Here is a 27,323-nt window from a genome sequence, read left to right on the forward strand (position 1 = left end):
TTCCACTGCATTCTGGACTCATTGGAAAGGTAGAAATTTTTTGGAATAAAGATAAAATAAAATAGTATGCCTTTTATTGTAAATAGAGTCCATTTTTATATGTAGCACTGTACTCCCATTGTTCATCGATAAGCTCGAGCGGGCCCAGTAACATCTCCATTGTGAGACTTGTTGTTACTGTGCTTGGCATATCGAATACGTAGTGGGTAGCTTGCCAGGCTTTGCCGGGCGGACGAGATACTCTCGGTAGCTTGTTGGGCTCCCAGAGAGGGGCAGAGGAATCGAACCTGGGCTGACCAGGTCTGCTGTGTGCAAGACAAACGCCCTACCTGCAGTGCTATCACTCCACACCTCATTTTTATATTATAAAAATAAAACAATTAAGACTTGTTTTAGGGTAATAATAGCATGTGCATGAGATCTGAAGTCTGAAGAGAACTCTAGCTGGGCTATCTGAATGTTCAAGGTAATCTGGGGTTTTGATGGGGATGCGGAGGATGGGCAATCGAATGTTCATGAGTCTGGAGTCATGTTGTTGGTGATGGGGAAGCTGGACCACTTGATTGTCTGTGAGATTCTGGTGTCGTGGTGAGGACCAGGAAGATGAACAGATGCATAGACATTCATGAGAGTTTGGAATCATGTGGGGAAGGGGAAGCTGGATGATCTGATGTTCACTAGAGTCTGGAGTCATGGTGGATTGGGGAGGACAGGGAGAGGCTTGGAAGGGGAACATTCAGTGTGTGCTTGCCTTTCGTGACAATCAGGCTAAGAGCTTCTGTTTGGAGACCAGAGCTTCTCTCTGATGTTGTGGTAGTGAACCCAGAGAGGAGGCTATGTGGAGATTGCACACTGCAACAGATTGCCTTGGAGTTCTGCTTTTGATGTTAGAAAGTCAAAGAGATGTGAGGAGCATTTGGTCTATGTTCATTTCTATGCACATCTCATATTAATATCAAAGGAAGTCAGTTGTGTGTAGAAAGGAGAAATAATTTACTTTGGGGTACATACTTGTCAATCTTTATCAGGATTTTCTTCTTGCCACATGAAAATGAAAGAATTTGCTTTAAAATCTTTGACAGCATATGATGGAATTTAATTCAGAAGGTGGTAACCAAAATAATAATGTCTAATACTTATTTAAAAATTATAATAATGCAGTGTTCTTTGTATTATTGACTTATTAATTGCTTACATAACACTTCAATATGTCACTCTTTATTACCATAGCTTGTTTTATTATTCATTTTATATAGAGAGTGCTACCCATGTCAGATGGAGTCTTTGGTTTCAGTATTATCTCATTTTTTTCTCACAATAAATACAGGAGAACAGATAGATACTGAGTTTTATAAGATTCAGAAAGAAATAACAATGTGAAAGAATAGCCTTCAGATTGATAGGCTATATTATTACTTTTAAAATATTTGCACATAGAATAACACATTGAGAGTAGAACTTTTGTTAGGACCAATCAATTACCCTCCCATACTTTTAATGCCATTCATTAAAAAAATACTGCCAGCTGAAATTTGTGATGTTCCATTTTAAACAATAGATCTATTTTCACACCCCTAGATAAGATAGTATAGGGGATAAGTCATACCTTGTCACCATCGCCCCTTAAAGTCTTCTGAGCAATGACTACTGAGCATAGAGCCAGAAATGGCCTATGAGTGTGGTCCACTGAAGAAAAGACATAAACGTTGTTTTTTAAATCACTATTTCTCAAAAGGGGAGGTACTGAACCTCTCAGCCTCCCCTAAATACTCCCAATCCTGGTGAAAAGTGGGTAAAACAGTCTACATGAATTCGACCTTAGTTGATAAAAGATATGATAACCAATATTTTCTCAGCATTTCATCTTTAACGCTCTGTTCAATTTTGGTTGATATCATAGTGCTCTAATTATGTTCACTGTATCACTGTCATCCCATTGTTCATCAATTTACTCGAGCGCGCACCAGTAACATCTCTATTCATCCCAGCCCTGAGATTTTGGCAGCGTCTCCTTGCTCTTCTTTCCCAACAATTGGAGGCTCTTTCAGGGTCATGGGAATGAGACCTGTTACAGTTACTGGTTTTGGCATATCGAATATGACATGGGTAGCTTGCCAGGCTCTGCCTGTGCAGGCAGGATACTCTCGGAAGCTTGCCAGGCACTCCAACATATATATATATATATATATATATATATATATATACATATATAATTTTTTTTTCTATGATCTGTTGCCTACTGTCTAAACTCCATCAGGCATGGTTTGGTAATTATGGACAATGAGTAGGAAGTGTTTCATGATGTGTCATGCTGTCTGGAAAATGACCTGGATCTTGGCGGTGGTTGGGTAGTGGAGCTCGGCTGCCAGGGCTGGGTCCCTTGGGTCGCCCCTAGTGGAAACAGCCTGGCGTGGAGTCCGGTGGCATGGTTATGGGTGCCTCCTTTTATACTACCATCTGGGAGGAGCAGCCGTAAGTTCTGGAGGGTGGTTGATGAGGGATTATTTGGTGCCTGCAGGGTGTGGCTTATGGGTGTGACCCCTCGGTCACCGGGGACTGGGGGAAGCCGGCAGATCTCTGCTTCTGGTCCCGTTGAGTACAGAGTCCAAGGTCACAAAGTTCTGCATTACCTGGGTCCTGTGGGACTTTACTCCCTCAAGAAGCTTGACCTGAGCGTGTGGAAAGCGGCCTGAAGCCTGGTGTTGGTTGGGTAGTGGAGGTCGCTGCCGGGACTGGGTCCCTTGGGGCAGGGAGGGCTCTTGCCTGCTCCCACTCTGGGGCACACTAAGTGGAAACAGCCTGGTGCAGAGTCCCTAATTATGCTACTTTGTCCTAATTAAATAAAAGTTTACCTCCTCCCACCTGTGGCCATGTTGCTGGAGAGAGAGGTGTCTCCCATCAGAAGAAGTAGGGTTCCCTGGGGGTGTATATGAAGTGGGGAGGACACAGGTGTCAGCCGACAGAAGGGCATCTGCCACCTACTGTGTCTCTTCTCACCTCTGTTTCTGGTGTAGTGCCTGAGGAAATCTAGGACTGATGAGAGTCTGTGATGATCACCGGCATGGTACAGCCCTTAACTCTTACCAGCCCCACAGGGTGGTATCAAATGGCACTTGGATTCCACTTGTTCTGCCCATTGTGGGAAATGATGGCTATCACCTGATTTCTTGAGGAGCCATGTATGGAGCTCAGGATGGAGAGAGGAGTTGCTCTTTGTAGGAAAAGGAACTGAGTCCTAAGGTACTTTTTTTAGATTTTTATTAGTGAAACACCATGAGGTACAGTTGTAGATTTACAATTTTTTGTGCTTGGGTTTCAGTTATACAATGATCGAATGCCCATCCCTCCACCTGTGCCCATTCTCTGTCACCACTGATCCAAGTATCCCTCCCACCCCCGTCCCCCATCCCACCCTACTCTGTGGCAGGGCATTCCCCCTTGTTCTCTCGTGAGTCCTAAGTTTTATCCAAGCTTTATTACAGAAAAGAATTTCAAGAGATGAATAGTGAAACAAAATAAATCTATTTTGGAAATATGTGGCAGTGAGAGAGAGAGAGACAGGGTGGCGGAGATAGATAAATAGAGAGAGAGAGAGAGAGAGAGAGAGAGAGAGAGAGAATGAGAGAGATGCTTTAGCAAGAACATGGACTTCTCCAGGGTGAACAGAATAGAACAAACAAAGTGTACACCCCAACTAGATCCGCAGTGAATTCCCAAGATGGAGAGTGCATGCCATAGAGTTAGAAAGCGCAGAGCTCAGGCAGAGACAGGCCATTGCCATTTCCAGCCTGGAGAAATGCTCCCTAAACTAAGCAAGTACAGCTCTGGGGGAGATGTGAGCAAAAGTGCCTCGAAAAAGCAGGTACACACCTTGGGGAGACCCATGGGCAAAAACCCTCCTTTTCCTCTGCCAGGTAACTCTACGTACAGTTTTCCCAAACTGTCCCCCAAAGCCAGTTGCTAGGATGGTTGCCAAGCGTGGGGAGGTTGGAGCTGTTGAGAGCCTCTTTGGACACTCTTAGCAGGCCTTCATTTCAGCCTCTCCTCTCGGTGTACAGCCATGCTCTGGGACAGGAATTCTGCATCTTGGTAGTTTTGCAGGCTAGGCTCCTCTGCTGGGTCCCGTGTCTCAGACATTTTCATACTTTTGGGCTAGTGCAGGTTCCAATACACAGTAGTAGCCTCCCCTCATCTTTCTGCCTGCAACAACTGTAATCAAACTCTGTCTTCCTGTTCAACTCTGTGGAGCACCCCTCCCCCCACAGCCATCTTCAAAGCAGGGACCAATCCTTGGGCTAACTAGATCAGATGGGGTGAATGATAGGACCTAATGCTGGACCTTACCATGACCATCCCAGTAGCTCAGGGTTCAGGAAGGGAAGGAGGGGGCAAGCAGTGCCAGGGATGAAACTCGGGTCCCGTGTATGCAAAACATGGGCCTCTAATTTGTCTGTGTGTTACTTCCCAGCTCCTGTTTTTTCTTCTCCAGTGGGATTGTTTGTTACATGAAACATATTATCTCTTTTTGGGAAGAAAATTATTTCATTTATAAATATAGATTGTAATGTTTAATGAGAACTGCATACATTTCTTCAGCAATTCTTAAAAAGCAGAAAATGCTGTTGAGTCACTCCTATGAGCAAAGAGGGTTGAGAAGTACTGTTAAGAAACCAAAGAGATAGTAGAGCAGATAGGTTGCTTGCTTTTTACACAGTCAATATAGATTAGATTCCTGACACCCCATATGGTTTCCTGAGCATGGCCAAGAGTAATCCCAGAGCACACAGTATGGATCAGAAATAAATAAAACAGAGAAAAGTAAAACACCATAGAAATAAATATGATGCTTTCCTCATTTTATGAAAATAGATAAAGGAATTATTTCTAATTTTATCAAATTAGTTAAAAGTTAAAATTTCTCCTGTAAATGAAATTGGTATAGGTAGCACTTGGCCTTTGTCAAAATGTTGTGATATATCATCTTGATCTTAAAATATTATTCCCTAGGAAGATTTTAACTATTTGAACATTGCTTTGACATAGCACCAAACTTATTTGGGGACAAGAAATCACATTTCTACAGAGAACAGGTTTTTCATCTGATTTGTGCCCAGAACATGTAAAAAACATAGCAGATTGCATGCTGCATTGACTAAGGAACATACATATGCATTTAAATCACTTATGTTTTACTTTTTATGATGCATTGGTGAATTGTATTCCTTTTGCATTTGTAATTAGAAGGCAGAACAGATGTGATGGCTTCATTTAAAGTGATATGTCCATTAAAATAACCTATACTACCAAGTAATTGTTTTCTTTAACAAAGGAGTTTGTCCATTGTATGTTGTTTTGAACCATACAACAATAGACAATGAAGAAAAATACATGTGTCTCCAGGAAGCAGACATTGATTATGGAGACAGAAAATTTTTGTGATGTTTCAACTCTTATCTGTATGTATATGTAAGTTCTTTGCTTTTGTTTTTTTCTTATTGTCTGGATATAAAACATCATCACAGGAACATTCCTCCCTTCAACAGCACTTTTTGTTCTCAAATTGATATGATAATCAAACCTATATGTATCTCCAAAGAAACCAGGATTTTAATTCTGACAAGATGTGATCTGATAAAACTAAATATTCAACCATGACACGCTTAGTGATCAGATATAGTTGACATTAGCACTGGCTCTTTGTTTGAAGTTAAATAAAATGTGGATTTTTATTTTGACCAATTACATCTTTTTATAGATTTATGGCTTTGTTTGGTGAAAACATACTGTGACAATCAATGTGTAGACAGGAGACAATTTTTTAATAAGTGAACCTGGCCGACGCACTTGCCTACCCCACACTCAGGGCAAATAGTATCACCTGCAATCTTTTTTTTTTTTTTAATGTAGGAGTCACGGTCCTTCTGTTGTTCATCGATTTGCTCGAGCGGGCCCAGTAATGTCTCCATCATGAGACTTGTTGTTACTGTGTTTGGCACATCATGTATGTCACGGGTAGCTTGCCAGGCTCTGCCGTGGGGGCGAGATACTCTCGGTAGCTTGCCGGGGCACATATACTAATGTAGGAGTACTGCTATTTATTCAGCCACTGATTAGGCTGATTGAATTGGGCATGAACTCCACCTTACTTTTTTTTTTCATTTTTTATAATTTTATTTATTGAATCACTGTGAGAGCAGTTATAAAGCTTTGAGGTTTAAGTCTTGAAAGACTTCTACATTATACATTTCATTTTACAATGAAACATCCATACCTTCACCAGTGCCCATTCTCCACCACCAAAAACCCCAGTATACCCCTATCCCACACCCTCCCCCTGCCTGTAGGGCAGATGACCTCCACATTACTCTCTCTCTATTTTGATTGCATGCAATATTTTGACACATGACCCACCATTATTATTTGGGATTTTACCCCAACGCTTGGATCTGCCAAAAAGGCAACAGTAGACAATTTGTTTTCTATTGCTGGTTATGAATAACATATGATGTCGATTTTGAAATTCCGAAAATTTAACAATTAAATCTGGAGGAATTTCTGCCAAGACCTGCTGGGTTCCGAGATTTGTTCCTGAGTCTCTGGGATCATGTCCACTTAGCAGCTTGATCAGGAGCCAGAGAGGCCCTTCGTGGGCGGTGATTCGGGATCTCGTTTGGACGGGGAGGAAAGGGCCGGCCCCACCCCCATCCTGTGAGGCCTCGTGTGTCTCGTCACTGAGGGCCCAAACCTGACTGTCCAATGGCCTTTGGCGGATGGCGGTCACCGAACCGCCTAGGGAGAGCAAGTGGAGGGACAGCACCCTTTCCCCCCTGGGGTGATCTGGCAACAGTAACCTACTGCGGGGTCCAGGCACATTTCTGCCAAAAGCTGCTGGGTTTAGAGATTTGTTTCTGAGTCTCTAGGATCAAGGCCATTAAGCAGCTTGATCAGGAGCCAGAGAGGCTGTTTGTGGGTGGCGAACCGGTGTCTTGTTGGGATGAGGAGGAAAGGGCCGGCTCCACCCCCATCCTGTAAGGCCCTGCGTGTCTTGTCACTGCAGGTTCAAACCTCACTGTCCAGTGGCTTCTGGAGGATGGCGGCCACTGGGATGCCCAGGGGAACAGGCCAAAGCACGAAACCTATTCCCACCTGAGGTGGCCCGGCGCTGATAACCTACTGCAGGGACCCGACGCAGTTCTGCCAAAAGCCATTGGGTTTCGAGATTTGTTTCTGAGTCTCTGGGATTATGGCCATTAAGCAGTTTGATCAGGAACCAGAGAGGCCTTGCCTCCAATTACATAGCTGAGCTGGAGGTGGTTTGTGGGTGTGTCTCTCACATACCTAACTTTTGGCCGTTAACTGTAGCACTGTCCTCCTGTTGTTCATTGATTTGCTCGAGCGGGCCCAGTAATGTCTCCATTGTGAGACTTGTTGTTACTGTGTTTGGCATATCGAATAAGTCACGAGTAGCTTGCCAGGCTTTGCGGTGCGGGTGAAATACTATCGGTAGCTTGCCGGGCTCTCCAAGAGGGGCAGAGGAATCGAACCTGGCTTGGCCGGGCCGGCAGCTTGCAAGACAAAAGGCGTACCACTGTGCTATCGCTCCAACCCTTGGCCATTTAATTTCTTAGTAAACTTTGCCCCAAGTTTTTTGGGTGTGGCCAAAGGCACAGCGGCAATTTTGGGGTATCTGGAAATCTGAAGGCGCCAGCAGGCTGCGAATGTACTCACCTCACAGATACAGATTGACCTGCTAGAGGCACCATATCCCCAACCTGCAATCTTTTTATCATTTTATTTGTCTCACATCAATGAACTTACCATGAACCTCTCTCTGTCTTTGTGCTCCTAGACACACCTTTAAGTTACAAGTTTTCCCCCTCTCTTTTAAAGGAAAATTTAATTTACTAACAGGAAAACTACATGCTTTGTATATAATTAGAAAAAGAAAAAAAGCGTGGCTTTATATAAATTACATTAGAATATCTATTGCTGCAAATGACAATTTTTTCTATGATACAAAAATTCAGAAGGTTTTATATGGGAAGGAAAATTGGAATAGAAAAAGTTATGGTGAGATGACTTTTAATTTAATATTTTATTTAGCTATTATTTTTTTCTGATAGAAAGCTATAATAAGCTCTGAAGTACCAGCATTGTGCCCCAAGAGGCAGGTGAAGAGCCAAAATTCTTTCAAATTCCTTTAACCCCGAGATGGGCAGCATAATTCCAAATAATGCACAAGAAAATTGATTTGGGAGTTTGCTCCTCTTGGCTGGATGATTTTGTAGGATAGGAAAAAGTTTTTCTTGATGCTCTTAGGCTTTTGGACTGAGACAAAAAATTCAATTGATAATAATTAGCTGGAGGAAGATCTATTAAATAGAAATTTTATGTGGTGAAATTTCATCTCTTCATGATGACAAGACCCAAAGAATCAGATCTGAACTTATTTACTGCCGTGGGTCTGATGAAGAGTGTTTCATTGTACAGAAATACAATTGTATGGTTGGTTAAGGAGTATGAGGTAAGTATAGTAAACTGGAAGAAATTGAGCAAAATCTGTTTGTTTGGCTTCTTCTTTGTCTTGAAATGTAAGGATGTTCCTCTTTTCCAGGCATAGGGTGGGTTCATTTAAAGAAGCATTTTATGAGCATTTTAGAGAAGAATGATGGGGAATAACCAGAGTGATCTTGCTTCTGCTGTTTACTCAAATCTTAAAAATATTCAGTAAGCCAAAGTGCCATATATTGGGCACCATAAGCTTCTCCCCATTAGTCTCGTTTGTTGAATTATTGAAGTGGCAGCTTTCTTTTTTTTCTTTTTTTAAAATATTTATTTATTGAATTATTGTGGGAAAAAGTTACAAAGCTTTCAGGCTTAAGTCTAGGTCATGCAATGATCAAACACCTTTCCCTTTACCAGTACTTATTTTTCACAAACAAGAACTCCAATATATCCCCCGTCCCACCACTCCCAATGCCTGTGAGGCAGGTGAATTCTACTTAATTCTCTATCTACTTTGATTACATTCATTATTTCGATAAAAGATGCACCATTATTGTTTAGAGTTTACACCCAACAATCAAAACTGCTGAAAAGGCATTGTGAAATACTTTGTTTTCTACAGCTGGTTATGAGAACCATATGATGTTGTGTGGCCGCAATAGCGGCCGTGTGATTTTCTATTTCTGATATTTTACTTCAGACCTAGGTCAAGAAATCAACATGATGAATGACCTGGCACCTGAGTTGCTCAGGAGGAAGAGAGCGGCTTGGAATGCCTTCAAGAGCATTGAAGAAATAACTAAAAGGACAAAGAACCTCCAGCTATGAGCACATCTCTTTGATTCCACTATTCTTCCTGCATTAACATATGCCTCAGAGACCTGGACCCTACGAAAACGGGATGAGAACGCTATTCGGGTCTCTCAAAGAGGAATCGAAAGAACTATGCTTGGAATATCAAGATTCACTCAAATGAGAGATAGAATCCGGAGTTCTGATCTTCGTCAATGCTCAAGATTCAGGGAGGCTGTCTCATTTGCCAAGACATCAAAAATCAGATGGGCTGGACATGTAATGAGGTTTACAGACAACTGCTGGACTAGAGCCATTACTGATTGGATTCCACGGGACATCAAAAGATCACGTGGACGCCCACCTATAAGATGGTCAGACCTCTTCGTCAAGACCCTAAATGATCGGTTTGAGGCTCTGCATGTTCCTAGAATGAACAGATACCATTGGGTTACGCTAGCACGCAACCGGGATGAATGGAGACGTTACTGGCACCCGCTCGAATAAATCGATGAATAACGGGGATTAAGTGATTAAGTGAAGTGATATTTTACTTATTAAGCCTGGAGGGATTTCTGCCAAGAGCAAGATAATTACGAGATTGGTTTCTGTGGCTCTGGAGCCATGGTCGTGCCAGAGAGCCGCTCATGGAGAGCAACTTGGTAGGGCGTGAAGGACGAGCTGGGAACAACCCCCCCCCCCCCCCCCCCATGAGGTCGTTACTTGCCCTGTCACTACCAGCTCATACCTGGCTTTCCAAAAAGCTCTGAGGTGGCTGCCATCTTGCTGCCCAGGGGGAAAAAGGCAGAAGGGAGTGACACCCCTTCCCTCCTGGGGAGGCATGGTACCGTGGATTTACGCACAGTAGTGGCAGCTTTCTGATTTTATTCTGAGGTTTATCTCTGTTTCGTATTGTCCTTGCTTTACCAGACATGTCTCTGCACTTCTATTCCCATCATAAACTTACCAAATACACGCTATTGGTTGATAGCTGCTCTCAAGTTTTAGTTGAATGAAGATATACAGTCAGTCTCTGGTCAATTATTGTGAATTGATTTAGCCAAAGTAAACCTTTGATTTTTTTCTAGCAATTGATTTTCTTTAACTGCATTGCATGTTTCACATTCTAAATTTGTATATAGATGCTTTTAGTGCCGATTAATTTAAACTGCCAGTTAAGTAATTGTTTGGGGAACAGTTTATAGGTATTAATAGCAAGATATTGCAGTGAGATAATAAATTATTGGGGCCAGAGAGATAGTACAGCGGATAAGATATTTGCTTTTCAATTCTTGTCATTCCATATGATCTCTCGAGCACCACTGGGAGTAATTTCTGAGTTTGAACCATGAGAAAGTCCTGAGTACAGCTGGGTATGGTCCCCAAACAAACAAACAAGCAAGCAAAAAAGATAATAATCTCATTTTGTTGAATCGATATGCTATTGGTTAATTATTTCTTGTATCATATAAATAATCAGAAAGTTTATTATAGACTGTGGAGTTTCTTTCAGTGTAATAGAAATCCATTTTCTTTTGTTCATTTAAATATGACTCTATCTGAAGCCTTGACCTTAGAATATTGCTTCTAAGGTATGTTATAGTTTATTTAGACTAGTTTTATGCACTGTAGCACTTTCCTCCTGCTGTTCATTTGCTCAAGCAGGCACCAGTTACGTCTCCATTGTGAGACTTGTTGTTACTGGTTTTGGCATAGGTGGCTTGTCAGGCTCTGCAGTGTGGGTGGGATACTCTCCATAGCTTGCCAGGCTCTCCGAGAGGTGACATGGCCTCGCAGTCTGGAAAGCGGCTTGGAGCATGGAGGTGGTTGGGCAGTGGAGGTTGGTTGCCAGGGTTGGGTCCCTTAGGGTGGGGCAGGCTCTCATTCACCCCACAGGTGTGGAGTCCGGTGGCATGGTTCTGGGAGCCTCCTTTTATACTCCCGTCTGGGAGGAGCATCCGTGAGTTCGCTGAAATTGTATATTAAATATATAAATTAAATTATATATTATTGATAATAATTATATATAACAATTTTATTTCAAAAATTTATACTCTTTAGGTTCTTAAATGGTGTCATCACTGTGATCTTCAAAATAAAAAATTGCTCTCTTGGATTCTTAAGTTAATAGTAAACTGATACTAAACACAAATGCCTTTATTCCACAACAGCCTAAAATGTGTGGAAGGCCCAGTCTCCTATAAAGTTAACAAGTGCTAATAAATTAATTTGTGTAAAATATCATTGTTTATTTAAAATTCAGAGTATTGGGGAATAAAAAGTAAATAATACTTTCTTGGCAGAAAGAACATTGAATTCCATGTAGTACTAACATTCTATGAGATTGAATTTGAATTTTTTCTTCAAATTTTGTCTTATTTTATTTTGTTTTTGGGCCACAGATGGCAGTGTTCAGGGATTATTCCTGGCTCTGTGCTCAGGAATCTCAGAATCCTGGTGGTGTTCACCCTTATAGAGTCCCACAGATTGAACCGAGTCAGCTGCATGCAAGGCAAACGTCCTACACACTGTACTACCTAGCTCCCTTTCTTATAGCAAGAATCCCATCTATTCTTACTAGACATAAAATTGGGCGAAATGATAGCTAGGAATCACTAAGTTCTTTGATTGATACTTTTTACTTTGATTGATCATAGCTAAGAATAAATAAAGATTTCTGTTTCCTCTTCTAGTAGTGTTAGTAAAAGTCACGGTCACGGTCACGGTCCTCCCGTTATTCATCGATTTGCTCGAGCGGGCCCAGTAATATCTCCATTGTGAGATTTGTTGTTACTGTGCTGGGCATATCGAATACGTCATGGGTAGTTTGCCAGGCTCTGCCGTGGGGGCGAGATACTCTCGGTAGCTTGCCGGGCTCTCAGAGAGGGGTGGAGGAATCGAACTCGGGTTCGCCATATTGGCTGCGTGCAAGGCAAACGCCCTACCGCTGTGCTATCGCTAAAAATTGTAAACCTAAAATGGAAAGATTCTTTTGATTTATTCTGTTGAAATTTCATTCATTTAAATCGATGTTTTTTTTGAACTTCCAAAGCTTTAATACCGTGATTCTGATCCTTTTCACATTTGTGAAACAGTATTTCTCAGCTTTAATATACAGCTCTTTTTCATTTTATTTTATTTTTTTTTTATTAGTGAAACACCACGAGGTACAGTTATAGACTTACAAATTTTTGTGCTTGGATTTCAGTTATACAATGATCAAGTACCCATCCCTCCACCAGCGCCCATCCTCCACCACCACGGGTCCCAGCATCCTTCCCACTCCCCCAACCCCCCCATCCCACCCTGCCTCTGTGGCAGGTCATTCCCTTTTGTTCTCTCTCTCTCTCCTTTTGGGTCCTGTGGTTTGCAAGAGAGGCTTTGAGTGGCAATCATGTTTGGTCTATAGTCTACTTTCAGCATGCTTCTCCCACCCTGGGAGGATCCTCACAACACCCTTTATTTGGTGCTCTCTTCTCTATCTGAGCTTCCTTTTCCCCTAGCACGTGTGGCTGGCCTCCAAGTCATGGAGCAAAGTTCCTGGTACTAATCTTGGCCACTCCTGGGTGTTAGTCTCCCATTTTGTTGCTTTATATTCCCCAGATGAATGCAATCTTTCTGTGTCTATCCCGCTCTTTCTGACTCATTTCACTTAACATGATACTCTCCATGTAGTACCACTTGTATGTGAATTTCATGACTTCATCTTTTCTAACAGCTACATAGTACTCCATTGTGTAAATGTACCAAAGTTTCTTTAACCAGTCATCTGTTCTCTTGCACTTGGGTTTTTTCCAGATTCTGGCTATTGTAAAGAGTGCTGCAATGAACAAACAAGTGCAGATGTCACTTCGACTATACATTTTTGCCTCGCTGGGATATATTCCCAGGAGTGGTATTACTGGGTCAAATGGGAGCTCAAATTCTAATATTTTGAGAATCGTCCATACTGTTTTCCAAAAGGGTTGGACAGGTTGGCATTCCCACCAGCAGTGAAGTAGGGTACCTTTCTCGCCACATTTGCGCCAGCACCGGTTGTTTTTGTTCTTGTGGATGTGGGCCAGTCTCTGTGGTGTGAAATGATATCTCATTGTGGTTTTGATCTGCATCTCCCTGATGATTAATGATGTAGAGCATTTTCTCATGTGCCTTTTAGCCATTCGGATTTCTTCTTTGTGAAAGTTTCTGTTCATTTCCTCACCCCATTTTTTGATGGGGTTGGGTGTTTTCTTCTTGTGGAGTTCAACCAGTGCCTTGCATATCCCTGATATCAACCCTTTGTCAGATGTGTATTCGGTGAATATCCTTTGGCGTGACATCTTTGAAGATGCCATTAGCTTCAACGTCAAGGAGGGTTTTGCCAACTTTATCTTCAATTAACTTTATGGATTCCGGTCTGATGTTGAGGTAATTAATCCATTTTGATTTTACTTTTGTACATGGCATTAGGCAGAGATCTGAGCCTACTTTTTTTCATGTAGCCCTCCAGTTTTGCCAGCACAATTTGTTAAAGAGGCTTTCCCTGCTCCACTTCACTTTTTGTGCCCCCTTATCGAAGATTAGATGATCATATGCTTGGGGGGGAGATGTCAGTATATTCAACTCTGTTTCATTGGTCTACAGCTCTGACTTTGTTCCAGTACCATGCTGTTTTAATTATTACTGCTTTGTAGTAGAGCTTGAAGTTAGGTAGGCTGATTCCTCCCATTTTCTTTTTCCCAAAAATTGCTTTAGCTATTCATGGGGGTTTATTGTTCCATATAAATTTCTTTTTTTATTATTATTTATTTTATTTTATTTTTTAATCTTTTTTTATTAGTGAAACACCATGAAGTACACTTATAGACTTATAAATTTTTGTGCTGCTTGGGTTTCAGTTATACAATGATCAAGTACCCATCCCTCCACCAGTGCCCATCCTCCCCCACCACGGGTCCTAGCATCCCTCCCACCCCCCATCCTCCCCCCCACCCCCCCGTCCCACCCTGCCGCTGTGGCAGGGCATTCCTCCCTGTTCTCTCTCTCTTCTTTTGGGTACTGTGTTTTGCCAGAGAGGCATTGAGTGGCAGTCATGTTTGGTCTATAGACCACTTTTAGCATGTCTCTCCCACCCTGGGCGGGTCTTCACAACACCCTTTATTTGGTGCTCTCTTCTCTATCTGAGCTTCCTTCTCACCTAGCACATGTGGCTGGCCTTCAAGTCATGGAGCAAAATTCCTGGTACTAATCTTGGCCACTCCTGGGTGTTAGTCTCCCATTTTGTTGCTTTATGTTCCTCAGATGAATGCAATCTTTCTGTGTCTATCCCGCTCTTTCTGACTCATTTCGCTTAACATGATACTTTCCATGTAGTACCACTTGTATGTAAATTTCATAACTTCATCTTTTCTAACAGCTACATAGTACTCCATTGTGTAAATATACCAAAGCTTCTTTAACCAGTCATCTGTTCTCGGGCACTCAGGTTTTTTCCAGATTTTGGCTATTGTAAAGAGTGCTGCAATGAACAAACAATTGCAGATGTCACGTCGACTATACATTTTTGCCTCTCTGGGATATATTCCCAGGAGTGCTATAGCTGGGTCAAATGGGAGATCGAATTCTAATTTTTTGAGAATCGTCCATACTGTTTTCCAAAAGGGTTGGACCAGCCTGCATTCCCACCAGCAGTGAAGGAGGGTCCCTTTCTCGCCACATCCGCGCCAGCACCTGTTGCTTTTGTTCTTGTGGATGTGGGCCAGTCTCTGTGGTGTGAAATGATATCTCATTGTTGTTTTGATCTGCATCTCTCTGATGATTAGTGATGTAGAGCATTTTCTCATGTGCCTTTTTGCCATTCGGATTTCTTCTTTGCGAAAGTTTCTATTAATTTCCTCGCCCCATTTTTTGATGGGGTTGGGTGATTTCTTCTTGTGTAGTTTAACAAGTACCTTGTATATCCTTGAAATCAACCCCTTGTCGGATGTGTATTTGGTGAATATTCTTTCCCATTCTGTAGGCTGTCTTTGTATTTTGGTCACTGTTTCTTTTGAGGTGCAGAAGCTTCTTAGTTTAAGATAGTCCCATTTGTCTATCTCTGTTTTCACTTGCTCGGCCAGTGGCGTGACGTCTTTGAAGATACCACTAACTTCAATATCGTGGAGAGTTTTGCCAACTTTGTCTTCAATAAACATTATGGATTCCGGTCTGATGTTGAGGTCATAAATCCATTTCGATCTTACTTTTGTGCATGGCGTTAGGCAGAGATCTGAGCCCACTTTTTTGCATGTAGCCGTCCAGTTTTGCCAGCACAATTTATTAAAGAGGCTTTCCCTGCTCCATTTCACTTTTCTTGCCCCCTTATCGAAGATTAGATGATTATATGTTTGGGAGGAGATGTCAGTATATTCAACTCTATTCCATTGGTCTGCAGCTCTGCTTTTGTTCCAGTACCATGCTGTTTTGATTATTACTGCTTTGTAGTAGAGCTTGAAGTTAGGTAGGTTGATTCCTCCCATTTTCTTTTTCCCAAGAATTGCTTTAGCTATTCGTGGGGGCTTATTGTTCCATATAAATTTCAGGAGTGTTTGCTCCATTTCTTTGAAGAATGTCGTGGGTATCCTTATAGGGATTGCATTGAATTTGTACAGTGCCTTGGGAAGTATTGCCATTTTGACAATGTTGATTCTCCCCATCCATGAGCAGGGAATATTTTTCCATTTCCTCGTGTCCTCTTTTATTTCCTGAAGTAGCGTTTTGTAGTTTTCTTTGTACACGTCCTTTACTTCCTTAGTTAAGCTGATTTCCAGGTACTTGATTTTCTGGGGCACAATTGTGAATGGGATTTTTTCCTTCATGTTACTTTCTTCTCTTTCACTATTTGTGTATAGGAAAGCCATGGATTCTTGGGTATTGATTTTATAGCCTGCCACTTTACTATACAAGTCTATTGTTTCTAGGAGTTTCTTGGTAGAGGTTTTAGGGTTTTCTAAGTATAATATCATATCATCTGCAAATAGTGAGAGTTAGATTTCTTCTTTCCCTACCTGGATGCCCTTAATATCTTTTTCTTGCCTAATCGCTATTGCAAGTACTTCCAGTACAATATTGAACAGTAGTGGAGAGAGTGGGCATCCTTGTCTGGTCCCTGATATTAGGGGGAAGGCTCTCAGTTTTTCCCCATTGAGGATGATGTTTGCTGTAGGTTTGTGGTAGATGGCTTTAACTATATTGAGGAAAGTCTCCTCTATCCCCATTTTGGCAAGGGTTTTCATCATAAACGGGTGCTGGATCTTGTCAAATGCCTTCTCTGCATCTATTGATATGATCATATGACTTTTATCTTTTCTTTTGTTGATATGATGGATTATATTGATTGATTTCCGAATGTTGAACCATCCTTGCATCCCCAGGATGAATCCCACTTGGTCATAGTGTATGATCTTTTTGATGAGTTGTTGAATTCTATTTGCTAGTATTTTGTTGAGAATCTTTGCATCCATGTTCATCAGGGCTATTGGCCTGTAGTTTTCTTTTCTTGTGGTGGTTTTGTTTACTTTTGGTATTAAAGAGATATGGGCTTCATAGAAACGGTTTAGGAGAGTTTTTGTTTTTTTCAATTTCCCGGAAAATCTTGAGAAGAACTGGCAATAGGTCCTCTTTAAATGTATGGAAAAATTCACCAGTGAATTCATCTGGACCTGGGCTTTTGTTTTTGGGAAGACTTTTGATTACAGTTTCAATTTTGTTGATATTAATAGGTCTATTCAGATACTCTAGATCCTCTTGATTCAGCTTTGGGAGATGATAGGAATCCAGGAATTTATCCATTTCTTCTAGGTTCTCTTGTTTAGTGGCATACAGACTTTCAAAGGAGTCTCTGATGATCTTTTGAATTTCTTTGTGATATCCCCATTCTTATTTCTGATTCGAATTATTAGGGTTCTCTCTCTCTGTTTCTTTGTGAGTGTTGCTGGTGGTTTATCTATCTTATTTATTTTATTGAAGAACCAGTTCTTGCTTTCATTGATCTTTCGGATTGTTTCTTTGGTTTCCATGTCGTTGGTTTCTGCTCTAATTTTATGATCTCTTTCCTTCTGCCCAATTTGGGCTCCTTCTTTTGATCCTTTTCTAAGATCTTGAGCTCTGAAGTCAAGTTGTTTATGTGCATCCTTTCTTCTGTTCTGAGATATGCTTGCAGGGCTATAAATTTTCCCCTTAATACGGCTTTAGTTGCATCCCATAAGTTTTGGTAGCTTGTGTCTTCATTCTCTTTTGTTTCCAAGTATCTTTTGATTTCGTCCTTGACTTCCTTCCTGATCCACTCATTGTTAAGCATTGAGTTGTTTAATTTCCAGGTGTTTGATTTGGTTCTCCCTGTCTGTGTGTGATTCACTTCTATTCTTAGTGCATCATGGTCTGAAAAGATTGTTGACACTATTTCTATCTTCCTGATTCTATTTAGGTATGTTTTGTGGCCTAGGACATGGTCTATTTTGGAAAATGTTCCGTATGCACTGGAGTAGAATGTGTATTCTTTCTTTTTGGGGTGTAAAGCCCTGTATAGGTCTATAAGCCCTTTCTCTTTTATTTCTTCTTTCAAAGCCAATGTTTCCTTGCTGAGTTTTGTTCTTGTTGATCTATCCAGATGTGATAAGGCATTGTTGAAATCTCCAGCTACTATTGTGTTGCTAGCAATGTTCTCCTTAAAATCTGTTAGCAGTTGTTTTAAATATTTAGCTGTTCCCTCATTAGGTGCGTATACATTTAAGAGTGTGATTTCTTCCTGTTGTACGTGTCCCTTGATGAAGAGAAATTAGCCTTCTCTGTCCCTTCTAATCTTTTTCAACGTGAAATTAGTGCTGTCGGATACTCGTATGGCTACCCCAGCTTTTTTGAGGGAGCTATTTGCTTGCAGGATTGTTTTCCATCCTTTGACTTTGAGTCTGTGTTTGCTCTGGCTGTTGAGATGAGTTTCTTGTAGGCAGCAGAATGTTGGGTTCTGTCTCTGAATCCATTTTGCCACTCTGTGTCTCTTAATTGGTGAATTTCGACCGTTGACATTGAGAGAGATTATTGTTATGGGGTTTTGTGTCTCTTTCTGTAAGAGTCTGTTGTGGCTGTAGGGTTTGTCTTGTATTATAGTAGCCCCTTTAGCCCTTGTTTTAGGTTTGGTTTTGAGTCTATGAAGTTCCTGAGCTGCTGTTTGTCTAGAAAATAGTGTACCCTTCCTTTGATTTTGAGTGAGAGTTTGCTCGAGTGGGCCCAGTAACGTCTCCATTGGAGACTTTGTTGTTACTGTGTCTGGCATATCGAATACTCTCGGTAGCTTGCCAGGCTCTCCGAGAGGGGCGGAGGAATCGAACTCGGGTCGGCCATGTTGGCCGCGTGTAAGGCGAACGCCCTACCCGCTGTGCTATTGCTTAGTGGATAGAATATTCTTGGTGAAGCATTCATTTCAGTGAGTTTTTTTCACTATATCTTGCCACTGCCTTCGGGCTTGGAGGGTTGCCTCTGATAGTTCTGCTGTGAATCTAAGGGGTGCTGCATTGTATGTGATTTCCTTCTTTGACTTGCTGCTTGCAGTATTGTATCTCTATTGGCAGCATCAACCATTCTAACTATGATATATCTTGGAGTGTTTTTGTTAGGGTCTCTTTTAGCTGGTACCCTTTGGGCTCCTTGAACATAAATGGCTGCATTGTGGAGCTCTGGGAATGCTTCAGCAATGATTTGTTTCACCATGTTTTTTTCATTGGGATTGTTTTCCTGAGCTTCTGGTAGTCCAATGTTTTTTAATGTTGTTCCTCTTGGAATCATCTCCTAGGACTCTGATTCTCTGTAGAGCTATTTTGAGGTCCCTTGTCACTGTGTGTTGTTGCCTGTTGGCTTGGTGCTGCTGATCTTCCTGCTCACTAATTCTCTCTTCAGCTGCGGTCATTCTATTGCTGAGAAAAGAGACTGAGTTTTTCATTTCATCTACGGAATCTTTTATTTGAAACATTTCTGCTCTCATTTCCTTGCGTAATTTGTTGATTTTTTCTGTCACGTTACTGGATATCTGTGTGACTTTTATTGAGTTGATTGAACATCTTCATGACTTCGTACCTGAATTCTTTGTCAGAGATGTCCCTTAGGTGAGCAGTATCAACAGAGTCTTCTGGATTCTTTTTCTTGTCCTCCTCATGTGGTGGGGATTTGTGTTGTTTCTTCATGTTGCTGAGTAAGTTGGGGACTAGATTCCTTGGGGACTAGGTTCCTTAGTATGGGTAAACTACCTGTGGCCGCGTAAGCATTGGCCCACTGAAAAGACGACCACGCCCACTTCTAAGAAGTCACGCCCACTTCTGAAGAGGCCACACCCGCAGGAGAACCTGGGTTTGGGAGATTAGCGCAGCGTGAGGGGTGAAAAGCGAAAGGCAGAGTCTCAGAGCTGCTTTTCTTCAGGCATCTGGTAGGACGCCTGGGGTCTTGCAGGGAGAGATCCAAATCCCGGGTTCAAGTACCAGAGGATGAACTGACCTGGGTTTGGGACGAGATCAGCACAGCTTGAGGGGTGAAGAGCCTTAAATTGATGTTTTACAAAGAGGAGATGTTGCTGGAATCATCCACAGGGGCAGCAGTAACTTTGCATACACCTTCTATTTGCTCACTAAAAGAAATGCAGATTTTCAGGATGGAATTAACTTTTATTTACTTTTTCTGAAAACCCAGTGACAGGCTATGTAAGTTTGAGGATATCTGATTATTTAAATGCTAATGAGGACAGGTCTCCCCCCCCCCCCCGCCCTCCCCCCCCCCAAAAAAAAAAAGCTTTGGGACAATTTCAAGGACTATGTGGAGTTTTTTGGACAAGTGATAGCTCTCCTCCTACCTCTCTGAGAACATTTGACTTTTCTTTTGGCTCTTGTTTTCTAATTGCCTCTTAGTTCTTTTGCCAAAATTTCTCCTGTTTTTCTGTTATTTCTCTTAGCAATTTAATTCACTCTCATAAGTTCAATGATAATCCCAAATCCATATTTTTATCCTTATTTTAAAACCATAACTGTTTCAAAGACTACATAAGCACAATTTCTTCAAAGCCTGCACATAATTTCTAAATAAAGATGGTCTCGATATAGCAAATGTATTTACATATATGTGCCTGTGTGTGCTGACTTACATCTCTACAATTATGTATTTCCAATCACATTTATAATCATCAGTAGCTCTAAAATTATAGTAAGTCATATGACAATATAAACGTCGTCAATATATTTTTGCAAACTGTATGTTTCAGGGAAATGCTATGTAATAAGCCCCATTTGACCATAGGCTAATAAGAGTTAAGTTGCTATGACACATTTGTAGTAACAAAAACATCGCCAAATTTTAAAAGAAAGACCTGAAGCACTTTCAATATTAAGCAATAATTTGCATTAATTTATTCTTTCATTTTCCAACCTACTACTCTAGCTCTGTATCTGGGGTGGCATCTATTCTGGAAACTCAGGCCACAAGGCAAGGACAAACCTGGACAGGATGCCTTTCCATTGCATTCCCCTGTGCAGACCTCTCCACTGTTTCTACCCCCCTGTCCTATTGGAACAGTGACATGCACATGCCAATAGATCTAATATTCACAATTTTGTGAAGTGGCAGAAAGGCAGAGTAGGAGAAGAAGCCTCACATAGACATGGGAAGAACATACAAACTCCACCTAGACAGGAACTGATTTCTCCCCCCTTATCAACAAGTTCCTCCAGAACTTGTCAATATTCATCTTTTTTCCCTTATATCTGTTTTCGCTACTCTTGTCCCATTTCAGCAAATGTTTTCCATCATCTTGTCCTCCCAAACCACAAAATTAGAACTTCTCAATATACTTCAGCACTTTAGTTGTTCTGCTTCCAATAGCAATGTCTGTCAGGACTCTACATTTTGTCTCTTCAGTGTCTGTCATTACTAAACTTTTCTTTGCCCCCTCACTCAGCTCTGTTGCAATGCCTTGCCTGCTGTTAATCCCAACTCAAATTGCTTCTCGATGCCAACTGATGATTATGCAATGATTCGTTCTTAGGCACAGCTGTGATTTTGTTTTACTGCCAATATAATTCAGTGTCTTCCCATTACATGCAGCCTAAAATCCAAACTTGTTATCTTGACCTTAACCTATGGTCTTTGATCTTTTCTCCCACTCAGTTAAGGTTAAGAGATAGCTCTTTTATTTTTCTCAGCTTGGCATATTCTTCCAACTATAAGAAAGATCCAAACTCCTGAAAATGCATTTGGCCATCCAAAAGCCATCACAGGGGCTGGAACAATAGCACAGCAGGTAGGGCATTTGCCTTGCACGAGGCCAACCCGGGTTCGATTCCCAGCATCCCACATGGCCCCCTGAGCATTGCCAGTCAGGGGTAATTCCTGGGTGCAGAGCCAGAAGTAACCCCTGTGTATCGCCATGTGTGACCCAAAAAGCAAAAAACAAAAGGCCATCACAAAGCTTCCTTCAAGGCTCCCAGCTGGAAGGACATTTATGATTGTCCAAGTCAGAAGCATCTTTCTTATTTCTCTTATTATATTACTTAACTAAAACTACCAAAATTACATTTACACAGTGGAGTACTGTGTAGCTGTTAGAAAAAATGAAGTCATGAAATTTACATACAAGTGGTACTACATGGAAAGTATCATGTTAAGTGAAATGAGTCAGAAAGATTGCATTCATCTGGGGAATATAAAGTAACAAAATAGGAGACTAACACCCAAGAATGGCCAAGATTAGTACCAGGAATTTTGCTCCATGGCTTGGAGGCCAGCCACATGTGCTAAGGGAAAAGGGAGCTCAGATAGAGAAGGGAGAACCTACTAAAGGGTGTTGGGAGGATCCTCCCAGGATGGGAGAAGCATGCTGAAAGTAGACTATAGACCAAACATGATTGTCACCCATTGCCTCTTTTGCAAACCACAACACCCAATAGGAGAGAGAGAACAAAAGGGAATGCCCTGCCACAGAGGCAGGGTGGGATGGGGGAGATGGGGGATGGGAGGGATACTGGGATTCGTGGTGGTGGGAAATGGGCACTGGTGGAGGGATGGGTATTTGATCATTGTATAATTGAAACCCAAGCACAAAAATTTGTAAGTCTACAACTGTACCTCATGGTGTCTCACTAATAAAAATTAAAAAAAAATAAAACTACCAAGATTAAGGTGTTAGGGACAGCTGGTTGAAACAGTATGAACTGGAGTCAAAGAGAGAGTTAACAGGGTTAAGGAGTTTGTCTTACATTCCACCCAACCCAGGTTTTAGTTACTGGCTTCAGATATGGTCCCTTGAGCATGCATCAGGGTTCACTCCTGAGTCGGAGTCAAGAACAGTCTGTGAGCACTGCTCATTGTGGCCCAATACTTTGCCCCCACCCCCATAAATAAATCAATAATATAGATTAATTTTATCAATGGGCTGGAGTGATAGCAGAGCAGTAGGGCATTTGCCTTGCACTCAGCCAACATGTCTGACCCAAGTTCGATTCCTCCACCCCTCTCAAAGAGCCCAGCAAGCTATGGAGAGTATTTCACCCACACGGCAAAGTCTGGCAAGCTACCTGTGAGGTATTCGACATGCCAAACACAGTAACAAGTGTCACAATGGAGACATTACTGGGCCTGCTCAAGCAAATCGATGAACAATGGGAGGATAGTAACAGTGACAGTTTATCAATATTATGGACACTTAGATATCTGAGGTCAAACTGTTGGTAGAACTAGTTTCCTCTGAGATTACTATCCTGAGCTGGGAGATGACCATCATTTCCCTGTGTCCTCACTGGGTCTTCTCTCTATATGTCTATGTTTTAATTTCTCCTTATTGCACGGAGACCAGTCAAGTTGCATAAGGTCCATTGAAACTTTACTTCTTTAAAGAGTCTCTCTAAAATACAGTCTTTTTCTGAATTAACTGGGGATTATGGCTTCAATATATGAGTTTTAAGGGGCCACAATTCTTTCCTTAATATGTATTCTTTCAAGACATCTCACTTTAGACATTGACCTTTAGTTTTATGTGCCCACAGCATATATTTTTCATCTTACTTCATCTGAGAGCGTAGAGTCCATGTTTTCTCTCCTACATGTTGACATTAATCCCATATTTATTCAGCATAGTACCCTTATATGTGTGTGTCTGTGTGTGTCTGTGTGTATATCTTTTTCAAAATATTAAGACTAAATTAGAACATATGAAAAAGATATCTGGCACAAAATAACAACAAGGACAGGCATACAAATAAATTTGTATAAGGAGTCAATTATTTGGATAATTCTTGCAAATGTATGGCTAATGAGAAGAGATATGAAACATTTTTTAGCCTGGATTTTGGACATAGCTAGCAAGGATTATACCAACTAATGGTTGTGTATTCTGCTGACACACTAGGAAGGACTCCCCAAAGGGTGATATGCCACTAGTAAAAACCCTAGTAATAATAACATTTTTTTCTGGAATCTACTTATGTGGAAGGCACTGTTTCAAACACTTCAAATTATTTACTCAGTGAATGAATACCTGAACCCTTCGAGACAGAGGCTTTTATTCCTCTAACTTTATAAAAACTGAAGTCCAAAACTGAGGCTCATAGGGTAGAAGTTATGTGTCTATGTCACACCATTTACAGTCAGATGCAGAGTCAGACTTTGAACTCAGGTAATGTGGAAACTGCCTCAAGTCTCAGACACCCTAAACTTTGGAGACCCTTCGCTAATTCAGTCCTCTCATCGTCAATAGTGACACTAAGTTCATATTCAAAAATAGAGTTCTTATATCTCGAATATTTAAAGCAACACTAATGTTGATAGTACAACAAAGTTTGAGGTACTTTTTAGAACTTGGAAAATATGGTTACAGTATTTAAAAAGTGAATTAATTAAAATAGACAAGCAAATTAAACAGTTCAGGCAGCAAAGTGGACTCTTTGGTCTGAAGTATCTGGCTAGCATTTCATGAGGATCATTGCCAAATGTCAAACTCAAAGTGTTACCGAACAGGCATTGACTATAAAAAGACTCAATTTTGATTCACAGCCAATCTCTTTAGTATAGAAACTTTACCCTGGCATATAATCATAGATGGATCCTCTGCTGTGGGGACGGATAATTCCTCATGACTACTGAAATGTTTGGTAATTGCAGACCCATGAATATAAAACAACATAGATAATTGAAAATGAACTAGTGAACCAGAATTATATATGTCTTTACAAATATCGATCCACTTTGCCTTGGAAAATTGGAATAAAAAGAATTACAATAAAACATAAAAATGAAATAAAAATAAAAAGAATTAAGGATCATAGATTGGTCCAGGTAGTTCTGACTTCTGTAGAAGACAATTTTAGGATGATTAATTAACGTGTGTGAACATACGAGAACTGTAAGATTCTTATGACAGAGAAGTTTAGGTGCGATGAGGTGTTCCCAAGTCCTTGACCTCCTTCCCTGGTTCTTCTACTTCTCACTGTGTGATATTTTTCAAGGAAAATCTCAACCATTGCCACAACAAAGATGGCGGCCATGTGCTAGAACCTTCAGATGTATCACTTTGGAAGGAGAGGAAACTTCATTCCTCTGCTACTTATACCACCCAAGCTTTCTTCTTGGACCCCGGGCATCACAGGCTCCTAAAAAGGGCAGGCAGAGAAACAAGGCCTCCTGTAGACAGTTACATACAGGTGGAAGGAAGTGCAGAGCCAAAGGAAAAAATGCGCAGGTGAGGGAAAAACTTACAAATGTCTTCGGCAACTGCTGAACTATTTACAAACAAAACCTATTTTACCTCCTTCTTGGGAAAATTCATTATCTTAAAAAAAATCTCAAAATACAACAGAGTAAAAAAGATGATTCTTTTGAAAGATAGGAAGTCACAGAATGTAAAATTTAATCTATAAAGTTGAAACAAAGATGGGAAGTCCAGGTGGTATTTTGTGACTGAAGCAAATGTACCACAAAATAAAAATATTAAATGATGGGATATTCTGGTCCTCCGAGGTGAGTTCTTAAATAGTGTTCGTCGCAGTCAGGTACATTAGAATAGTAGAAGCTTTGGGATAAAACAAGCAATTTGGATCTGTTTTCTGGCTTCCGATCATGTCCCTGCTGCTTGCTGACTGGAAATTTTCATTTCTTTCTTTTTTATTACCTGAGCAAGGAACCTAATCTCTTTGGGTTTTGCTTTGTTCACTTATCAAATGAGGATAATTAGATCTGTTTTGGATGCTTGGTGCAAGGATTAAAAGGGAAGATTCAGGGCCAGGAGATAACTTAGTAGCCAGGGTTGTGAGTTCAAATCCCTTGTGGGTGTCTCCCCCAACCTCAACCCCTGCCCTAAATTGATCCTGGCAGTTCCGCTTTCCTTTCTCTCAGGAGAAAGGACCAGCTGACAGACGCCACAGTGGCTTCAAGTGCCTGGGACATTCATGAGACTGTGAGATCCATCTCCACTATCACTGCACGAACCAAAGCAATTTTGACAACCCCACTGTGGGCATCCCACCAAGGAAAAAGAAAGGAAAAAAAAAGAATGGTGAATGTAAATGAGTCATATAGTACATCCTCAATTAATGAACATGTTTTACATCATGAGTATATACTTAATGCAGTTTTGAGTCCTCCTGTCTTTTGTTAACTATCTTTTTTCTTTTTTTGCTACCTGACAGTATAAGTACAAGAAGAAACAAAAAACTACTATGTTTTGGAAAAGTATGGAAGGGAAGCAAAATTGAAAATAAATTGCACTCACCGTATTTTTGGTAATGGAAATGACAAGCACATAAAAAATTAATTACACCTTGTTAGATGTCAGGAATTCAGGAGAATGGAAAGACAGAGCCGGACACCCACTGAGTCACAATCATGGGCTAGCAAGCGTTTTGAAAAGAGAGAATATTATGTGTCACGTTATCACCACGGTCCTGTCAGTCATTAGTGACTGTGGCCATATGAGGCCCAGAATCATGCACAGCTGCTCAGCATAGCATCCAAACCAAAGAACATGGCAAAATCTTCTGTCTGACCCATTTAAAACATGTTCAAAATATTATTTTCCTTTAATAGGAGAGAAATGGGTTGAAATTTGAAATTGGTAGCTTCAGATTTTGTGTTTAAACTTTAAAGATGACTCAATGTCCTTGCATTCTTATTTCTTTAAAATAGGTATTTTGTTTTGGGGTAGATATAAGGAAACATGCCTCTACTTACAAATGGTATGGAAAAATATTAAGGGAGAGTGTTTAATAGCATTCATTTTATGTAATGTTCACTCCTTTGGCCTCCCAATCAAGATGTAATGGATGTATTGAATTTTTATCAGAAGAGATCTCTGGAGATTCAATAAGAAACAGAAAAATAAAACTGAATTTAGTTACTCAGCCTAACAAATGCTCCTTCTTTAAATGAAATTTATTGGCAAAATCTTTATAAATCTGAGGTGTATCATTAAAATATTTTTTTGTGAAATGTACATGGTTGTGTATTTAAGTGTTTATGGAAAACCTTAGTTTTTTGCTATTTGCCTGCTTTCAAAATATTCAAATATATTTGGCTTTTGTAGCTTCGCTAATTAAACCTTCTAAAACAGATGGAATTATAGAAATTACAGGGTTTAAAATATCACTTTAATTGGTTTACTATCTGTGTGACACAGTGCCATTCAGTCTGTATAAAACATATACGAATGGTTCTAAAGAGATAGGATGCCAATTAATTGTTCTTTAACTCTTTCAATTAAATTTGTTTTCTTTATTATTTAATCCCCATTCCATAGCCTGCCTCTAACCAAGTCTGAGCAACCCTAACTGTGAAGTTACAGGTTTCAACCTGGAACCATATTAAAGAGTTTCTTTTAGGATGGCCAGGGATTAGGGAGAATCTGAATTGTTCTTTCTTACAAAGAAAATATATGCCCTTTAAGTGAGGCCTTTAAGCAAGCATGTGGCATTCACCTGAAGTGATATGTGGGTTCATTGTTTTTTCTATTTACATGATTGCCTAAATCATGCAGGAAACCATAGTCC

This window comes from Sorex fumeus, unplaced genomic scaffold (assembly GCF_029834395.1).
Source record: "Sorex fumeus unplaced genomic scaffold, SorFum_2.1 ptg000037l, whole genome shotgun sequence".
NCBI classification, from domain to species: Eukaryota; Metazoa; Chordata; class Mammalia; order Eulipotyphla; family Soricidae; genus Sorex; species Sorex fumeus.